Here is a 9,572-nt window from a genome sequence, read left to right on the forward strand (position 1 = left end):
AGAAAAGACTTCTCATCTCCAGAGCGTCTCCTGAGTCATTTGACTGCAAGTTCTCCAGCTGCAAACAGAATAGCCCATGAAATACATAAATCTCAAAACATACTAAGTAATCCAAGGTACTCAAGATTAAGTTAAACATATTTACTTCAGCAGAAGCTTAGAAGCTACTCAATGTTTTCAGCTTCGACAAAGACTGATCCATACCAAGTGCTTCAAAAAGCACTGTCTGTATGAAACACTGGTGAGATCAAAGGTCTCCCTTCCATCTCTGGTAGCAGGGAAGTGACACTCTGAATACAAGAAACATCACCAATTTATTCTTGACAGCTGTACTCCCTGTTTCACAGTAGCATTTAACACATGGAAAGATTCGTAAATACACTGGGGAGACACAAAATGAAGGAGGGACAAAAAGCTTTTGTTCCAGGAAGTTCAACAATACACTACTTCTTTTGTTTGTGCCTTCCACTTCATTACTCAAAGAAAAAACACAATTAAGTCAGCATCCTTAAATAAACCCTTCAGGGGAAGTCAGGTAAAACTCAAGGAAAAGAGTTAGATCAACCACACACCAAGCTGCAACACAGCAGCAGTGCCTTTAAACAGTCTTCCAGGTGAAGACAGACTAACAGGTGCTTCAGAATTAGGTTAGTATGCTCAAGCACTACATACTAAAATTAGAAGGATTGTTTCCCCCCAGAATTTCTCTTTTATTTCTCTTTTTGATTTTCATACAGCACCAAAAACATTTTATGTTCTATTCATCCAGAATTTAAAAAAATAATCTGAGCGCTGTTCAGTGAAGCGCTTCCTCATAGCTGACTTACAACACAGGCAGCAAGTATTTCTACCCCTACCACACTCTACAGGCTCCCAAAACCAGCAGAAAGTGTTGGATGGGAAACAGTCTCTGAACACTAAGTCAGAAACTAATATAAAACGGTAGAGAGAAAAAAAAACCCCAAAACTATCCTTACTTCCAATATTTTAAAAAATAGTAATCAGTGCAGTCTCCCAACTGTCACACCAGTCTGTTACGTTCTAATTTGCTTATGCAAAGTACAGATTGTTATATTTCTCTACTGAATCCACTACAGTGAGTGGATTAGCTACACAGACTAACATTATTAGCCAGGCTCTTCTCCAAAGCACTAAGAAAAGGTATGACTCTGGGGGTGGATTTTTTTATTTATTGAGACAGGTGGCAGAAAAGCAGCAGCAGGAATCTTTCAACAGACCTCAGAAAGAAGTAGATGGTAGAAGCAAGTCCACTTGACAAGCATGTGGAGAAAAGTGGCATCAACTGTTTTGCACAGCTATCACAATTGCATTAGCTGACCAAGCAATAAACTGCACCAGTGTAAGCTGACCTAGCAGATTCTGTTCACCTTGGGGAGCAATCTGCTCCTGGGATTGCTTGTTCCTTCTGGTTTTCAAAGTGTTTGTGATTCAGTGATTGAACAGCACATAATCATGGGATCTTGGGAGTCTACTATGGATGCAAATGCTCTTACTACCACCTCTACGAAACAAACTCCTTCACCCCACAAAGCTGTGTCTCTCAAACACTGGTGCTGCACAAGACTGCAAAACAGAAAAGGAGTATTAGTCAAGTTTTTCCAGCTAAAAACCAGGTTCTCCTGAAAGCTTAAAAAAACCACACTGAAGACTCAACATCTTAGGTTTTTTATTATTAATGTTTACAAGAAGCAGCTTCAAGAAAAAGACGATATCCCAAGTCAGAACTGACATAAAACATTAAATATCGTAAGTGATGACACTGAGAAATGAACTGAACAAAGGTGTTGGGAGCCCTCCATTACACAGAATCTTTATTTCCAAGCCTTGCGCATTTGAACATTTTGACTTTATCTTTAAAAAAAGCTATCAGTTACCAGTTCTTACAGCCTGCTATAGTCAGATGTGTCTCAACAGCTTTTAGGAAATGGCTTTCATATGTACTCTAGCCATCCCAAAGACTGTCAGCGGTTCTAAATAGTCAATCAAATCACTGCACCTCGAAAGACCATGGCTCCACCCTGTCTGGAACCCAGATTGTCCACATCATAATTTTTCTCTCACTAGAGGACTTTGGGGGGAGCTTTCTAAACTCTGCACATCAACTTTGTCTTGTTACTAACTGGGAAAAAAGGCTAATGTCCTACTAAGTGACATTAGTGCTTAATCCCAGTGTCTATCAAATATGAAGCCACCTGCGAAAAACAGAATTCAACAACAAAACCCACAAACACGTACTTGTAATCTACACACAGAACACAGAAAAAAAAGCATCACTACTTTTAGAATATACACGCACGACTTTTAGAATACCTGGCCAACTAATTCACAGAATCAGGGAGTGTTTGAGGTAGGAAGTGACCTCTGGAGATCACCTGATTCAACTCCCCTGCCTGAACAGGGTGACCTAGAGCCAGTAGTCCAGGACCATGGTAAGATAATTTTTGAGCATCTCCAAGATCAGAGACTCTACTATGTCTTTGGGCAACCTGCATCAATGCTCCATCACCTTCACAACAAAGAGTGTTTCCTGATGTTCAGATGGAGCCTCCTATGGTTCACTTTGTGCTCACTGCCCCTGGTCCTGTCACTGGGCACCTCTGGAAAGAGCCTGCTCCAGTCCCTTCATTGTCTTCATCAACCTTCATTAGGACTCTCTCCAGTATACCCATGTCTCTCCAAAAGTCAGGAGACCAAAATAAGAGCAACCACCTCTAGGCACAGGCCAGGCAAAAACTTCATTAAATTGGAAGTTAAATTTGTTTCACTCCTAATATCTAAACACAGAAACCTCTCTCAAGAATTTGAAGAACAAAAACAGCCGGAACTGTATCAATGGATGTGAAACCCTATCCATGTAAAAACCACTGGCTGCTAACTTAGTACTTCAGTAACTAAAATCCACACTAGAATTGTAAGAATTCAATGCAATGGACTCAACTCTCCACTATTGCTTCCCAACGATTTCACCATCAGAGTGTTTTGGTCAAGTTTTCTTGAAGAGTTAACTTAAGGTGACTGTTCCTGTTTAAGTGACAAGTAATTTTCCATCTTTGCAGTTATTTGAAGCCTCCTGTCATGACAGCTAGACTGCTTCCCATTTCAGAGGATTGACAAGGAACCAAAAATCCAGAAGACCTGAACCAAGACAACAACAGTCTCCACGATACACTTCGAAAGGCTTTCCCTGAAAGAGGGGAGGAATACAGATACCTGATTTCAGCTGTTAATGATGCAAACCCTAGATACCATTATCCAAGAGGTCACACTCAAATTTGTTAAGATGTTCATTCAAATATCTTGTTTCCCCCACTCCTGGGATGCTGTGAAAGTACTTCTTTCACTGATGCCACACAAAAGATCAATCTGTACCTGGGACACTACGCCTCAGGGCTTGGCAATGACTCCTTGCATCCTTACAAGCAGTATACATACACAAAAAGAAACTAATCATGAAACAGGGGAAAAAAACCATAACCCTGTGGCTAATTACCCAGAGCACTACCAAGTGAAACACCTAACATGCTTGCAGTTCTCCTTTCTGCTTTTTCATACTAATAAGCTCTGAAGTTCCACGTGCAACTCTAAACATACTCAAAAGGCAAGCTTACATACGATGTTTTGGAAGTCCAAACTGTTAAGTGGTTGCACAAAATTGGAAACCCCAAACATGGCAATGATAAGAAGTAGGCACACATAGGCATCAATATATGACAATATACATAGTTGTTACTAGCATCATCAGTTTATGGCTTAAATCTAAACCAAACCATTTGCTACCAAACACTGCTCCAATAAACCCATGGCTCAAGAAATACTGCAACAGACAAGCTGTTTCTTCAAGCAGGTTTCTTGTAATCTACCAACAATCTCACCCCACTTCTAGCAGATAAACTGTCAGATAAGAGACTAAGTTTCCCTTTATATACTCTGAAAAAAAAATCTCACTTTAAAAGACAGTTCCTTTCATCAGGAAACAACTGCAGTTCAAAAATAAGCAAGTCCAACCCCACCTTTACTCTAGCTTTGAAAGTATTTTTAAGACTATCTGCTTTGCTTCAGAAATTGTGTGCATTCAGCATCAAGTCTTGACACACCAGATACTTACCCAGCACACTGTGCACCACACCACCTGGTGTCTGAAAAGAAACCTGACCTCAAGAAAAAGGAAACTATGCCAGGCTGTGTCAAAATGCTACACCAACCTCCCTTTTCTCAAATTACCTCCCTATCCAATCTCTTCTATTAAATCAGTTTTTAGAGTAATTTTCATACATCAAGTGTTCCACTGCCATTCAGATTTGTTTATACTGAATTTCTTTCAATCTGTTAACTCTGAGTTAAACCCTTACCTTCCTCCTCAGCGCAATCTGTCATACAGAGGTAACACTGTCTCACAACCAGGAATTCTCACATAATGAATGATTCAAGCTTGTTGGACGTGTTAGCGGGCATGAGGTGTAAAACAGTAACTTTTCCTTAGCTCATAAAACACTTCATTTTTGTACAGATTGCCAAAGTGCTTTTAATTCTATTTTCTATTCCTTGCACCAGCTCAGCTCAACCGGCACACAGGACATGAAGTTTTGGCACAGAATGAAGTTATTTAAACACTGACAGTTATACACAACCTAAAACAGATGGCCAGTTCTCCTGCGAGTTTAAGACTTAAGAGAAAGAGCCACACAAGCCTGGATGTGCTCACTAGGCTTGTTTTTCTGCTATGCCAGGGAATTTAATGAACCTGCCAACTACAGTTATTGCTCTGAAGCTACAGGTCTAGCAGACTTGCTCAGACTATCCTGCACAGGTTCATCCTGTCTTCTACCTTTTTATCACCATCTTCTACTACATGAATGGATGCCAGACATCTGCTGTTTCTTCAACTCAAGAGAAATTATTTGAGTCAAAACCCGTTGAAGCACAGCGTTCCTATTTGTGCCACAAAAGCTAAGCTGACCAACATTGAGTCAGCCAGCACAAGAGTTTCTGTCCAAGGTACTTCAGTCTTGTGTAAACCATACAAACAGTAGGCCCTGTTCAACCTTCAGTCCATTACAGACAAAGAACTGAAGAGTTCTTTTAGAGTTCTCTAGAGAACTGGATGTCAAAAGTAAGGTATTTAGCTATTTCTGCAAGAAGAAAGTTATTTCTATCTTTACCTGTAAGTTTTGCTGGTATGTCAGTTCACAGATAGAAAGCCATCATGCAGCATCCTCAATGCTAAACACAAGCAAAAAGAACAAACACCACAAACAGAAAAGGTAAATGCCCAAATGCAAATGAGATTTTCAAGGAACATTACAAACGAGGATTTCATTAGTTCAACTAAAACACTAACTTTCCAAAAGAGACAAGCCATCTTTCTAAATAAGAAGTGCCTACTATAATTTCACGTTCCACTAGAATCCTAGCAGTCCTGCATGCAGATCAGAACTCTGAGCATTACTTGTTAGCAGTAAAGCCTAAATACAGAGGAAACGGTTCCTTTATCAAGTCTGTAAAGTACTATGCAGATGAAAGACCTCCTAACCCCAATACACTTCCAGATAAAGGCTGCAGAAATTATGGGGAGACAGTTGCAGCAAAGGTCTGTCTTGAGATCTAGCAATAGTTCCTAGACTCAGACAACAAGCTTTGTACACATATGTTCAGCCATCAGTGGTCTTCAGTCTTTACCAGTTTACTAAATACTTCTGCTGATAAATAATGCACTTTACTCATCTTCTGCAACACCAAAGTTGATTGTATTTTTACACACATAACAATGTAAACTATTCTTTAGCTCATACAAGGTTCCTCCCCTAAAGGTTACAGAAGAAAAGCAAACTGTGGGCAGACTTGGTTGTTACTGGCATTCTGACGGAGTCATAAAGATCTTAATCTAGATCTCCTACCAGACACTTTTAGGCATGTCCTCAAAACAACAGCTTAGCTGCATATCCAGAGTTTTCCCAAAACTGGATCTCCAGTTACTACGGTGTCCTTTTTGTGCACTTCACAATATGGAGAGTAGATTACAAATCAAACAATTTCAACAAGAACACAGTCACATGCTCTGTACCATAGCAAGTCTCCAAGTAGACCCTAACAGCCTGCAGGATTCTGAACTACTGCTGAAGCTCCATCTTTAAATACAAAGATATTAACTGCTCTTATCTAAAGACGGAAAGCATAGTAACCTCTCAGGAAGTCAGCAAAATTCAGTTTGCAGACTTTTACTTCATAGAGATTTTCAAGGAACGATCATGGTACGAAGTGTAAAAAGCAGAACTAAAAAAAGCCAGTGAAAACAAGTTCTTAAAAATGAAGCACTTATATCTTAATATAGAGGGAGGAAAAAGCATTCTGAGCATTTCTGAAAGTGCTAGCAAGCTGGCTGAAAACACAATGTGTACTTTAAAACTGTGGAAATTAATTCAACTTACCAGCATTGCCAAAGACTTAGGTCAACTTAAGAAAGGCATCTGGAAAAAGAATGGAAGACCACAGAAAATGCAGGCTTGCTGCTGAATGGGGCAGGGAACCTGGTGACAACGGACATGGAGGATGTGGAAGACCCCAAGATAGTCTATGCCTTCTTCACCTTGATCTTTACTGATAAGACCAGGACAAATACGAGATGTAAGAAAGTAAAGACGATGGAGCCAGACTCTTTTCAGAGGTGTACAGTGTCAGGACAACATATGATGCTTAAGCATATGACTATAACATATGTTATACTTAGTCCCACAGTGACAAGCACTGAACACCTCACAAATGCAGACTTTCTCTGGGCAGAGAAGAAAACACACAAAGCCCAAGTGGAATTTTCCTGGGCAGCCTACTCTAGGTTAACCCTAACTGCTTCTAACTGGGAGTTGAACCAGATAATGTCCTAACATGTCTACCAGCCTCTGCCATTCTACATCATTTCAGCCATTAATATAACTGAAGTACCTTTTGATAGTTTTTTATTGATTTAAAAAGCTGAAATATGCTGAAAAAAAGCTGAAACAGGGGGCTGTTAACCACTAGCACGAGCTCTAGTCATTGAACCAGCACAAAACACTAAATTAAGTCTGCGTTCCTCCTGCTTTCTTGCAACTGGAAAAAGTCACTGAATTTTCCAGCAGTAGTGGAAGCTTATGGAGCCACCATGTAGTTATGCTACTATGCTATCTGCAATGACAAATAGAGTTCATTTATACTGTATTTCATTAACATTCAAACACACTTGCAGGTACATGAAGACATTACGGTAAGCTTATAGCCCTGCCACCGTCACCAGCATAAATAGGTAAAAGCAAGATCTGCATCAAGACAATGTTTCCTTCAAAAAAGCCCTGATAACACTACCTTTACGTTCCAAGAAAGTCAGTGCACTCTGAATTAACAGACTTAAGAAGGAAGTGATACCACTCAGGTTAGCCACCTTCTAATTGCTTCTAGCTTAACATCTGCAGTCAACCTGACTTTCATCTAACACCTACCCCAAAACACAAGAGTCTGCCTATTTAGCAGAACCATAACTAGGAGCTATTAACTGAGGTTGAAAAAAGCAAATGCTATCTTAACTCTGCTCATTATTCAATACAGCCATTTTTTTTCCACACAGGACAGGGTTTTGAAATGGCATAGATATTATGCACTAGGAGGCATCAAAAGCAGAGTAGAAATACTATACCAATGAACAATCCTGGTGTTGCACAACCAGTGGCCCTGGCTTTCTTAGTCTTTCCAGTGTCTTGGCTGATGCTGAGGGACAAAACTGCCACTACAAACAGCACGTACCAGAACCAGCCACAGTTATTCACAAGCGACCACTTCAGCTTCCAGAAACACCACATAAAGCATGAGGCAGGAAAGAACTCCAGCACAGCTGCCTATTTCACTTGACTCATCTTCCGTAAATTTAGCGTAAGATTTACACAAAAAAAGAAGACTGCTGATACCTTAACATGAAAAGCAGTAGCTTATTGCTACTGGACTGAAAAGTAGACAATTACAATACTGATTATTAATTGGCTGGAGGCCTCACAATGAACATGGCTACCTAAAGATCTCACAGGTTCCACTCACCTTCTCCAAAGCAGACAAAATTACATGTAAGGTAGACAAGTTTCTAGAATACTACACCCTGCTTCTCACAAAGAGAATGGAAAACATGTAAATCTCACGTGACTTACAATCCATAAGATAACATAATCCTTTACCTACCCAAATATTTGTGGGGTGGAAGGAGAAAGAGGAACAAAACAAGCACAGGTCTGTGTTCTTGTACCATTTCCAAGGATGTTTTACTGATACGCACCAGTAGTACTGCAGGTTTTAAGCATGGCTACATTTAGCTTGATTAGTTTCATAATGCAAAAAAAAAAAAAAGGCAGGAAAATGTTGATTAGACAGCAAGAAGCTGTGCTCCGGCTACACCCACACAGCACAGTAAGTCATAAGCACTTCCTAATCAAGGAACAGCAAAGCAGTTCAAGGAAAATACACTGCAGATAACTGTTGTGAAGTGTGCTTTTACAGAAAGAGCCAGAGATTGCCAGCTGCTCACCATTAAAAGTGTGCCAAATGCCACCCCCTTAATAAACTGATGATACCACCTTGTTCACTCCAGAACCTGACCTTGAGAATACACTGGTTTTTAAGTTGAAAGGTTGTTACAATTCAGTGGACTGAAAAGATGTATAAAAATTCAGGCAGGCTTCTTTAGAAGAGGGTGATCGAGCATTTCTTACCTAATTCCTTCATCACCTGGAAAGGATGAGTTCAAAGGTCTCACCTAAATATTAGAGGGCATCTATCATGGTAGAACAATCCCTCAACGTCAAGCCATAGAACAAGCACTAAACAAGGATATCCAAGAGTTTCATGTGAGTACTACAGCTCTGGAGATTCTCTCCTTCCCTACAGTATCAGTGTATTTCCAGGCTTCTGAAGTTTCTTTTGTGCTTGTTCACATGACTAGATTCAGCAGCTTGGAGAACACAAGTTTCCCCATGTCACCACTCCCACATTTTAGTTGCATGGCTGGACCTTTGCTAGCCCCACCACAATCTATTTGGTCTACCTCACTCAACTCCAATGCATCAAAACTGTCCTCAGGATTAAGTCCTGAGCAACAGGCTTCTCCTGAGAAAAGCGGGAATCAGGAAGGCAAAGACAGCAAGACTTCATCACTAGTTCTATTAACTTTGGTTAATGTTCTAGTTCTAGAAAGCCCAAGACAAAAAGTTAATGTTTCAACACCACAATGGCTAGTTACTAGCAGACCCATGTAAGCACTTTAAGATCCACTTACCTCCTCCCATTCAAAGCAAGCAATTTCTTGTTCATCTGGGTTTGAAAAGGCAATGCAACTGTGGAAGACAGCAACTGTTTTGGTTTTGAACTCCACAGACAATCCCAACTGCTAACCAGAATGCATGGCCACGAGTTTGAATGCACTTAGAGCCGTATTTTTAAGTGCCTTTAGAGGCCACTCACAAAAGATATGCATTGCCTGAAGGACTGCAGACAGTGAAACACACATCAGTATCAAATCAAAGAAGCTGAAGCACAACCAT

The sequence above is a fragment of the Buceros rhinoceros genome, unplaced genomic scaffold (assembly GCF_000710305.1).
Source record: "Buceros rhinoceros silvestris isolate BGI_N320 unplaced genomic scaffold, ASM71030v1 scaffold9952, whole genome shotgun sequence".
In the NCBI taxonomy this organism is placed as follows: domain Eukaryota; kingdom Metazoa; phylum Chordata; class Aves; order Bucerotiformes; family Bucerotidae; genus Buceros; species Buceros rhinoceros.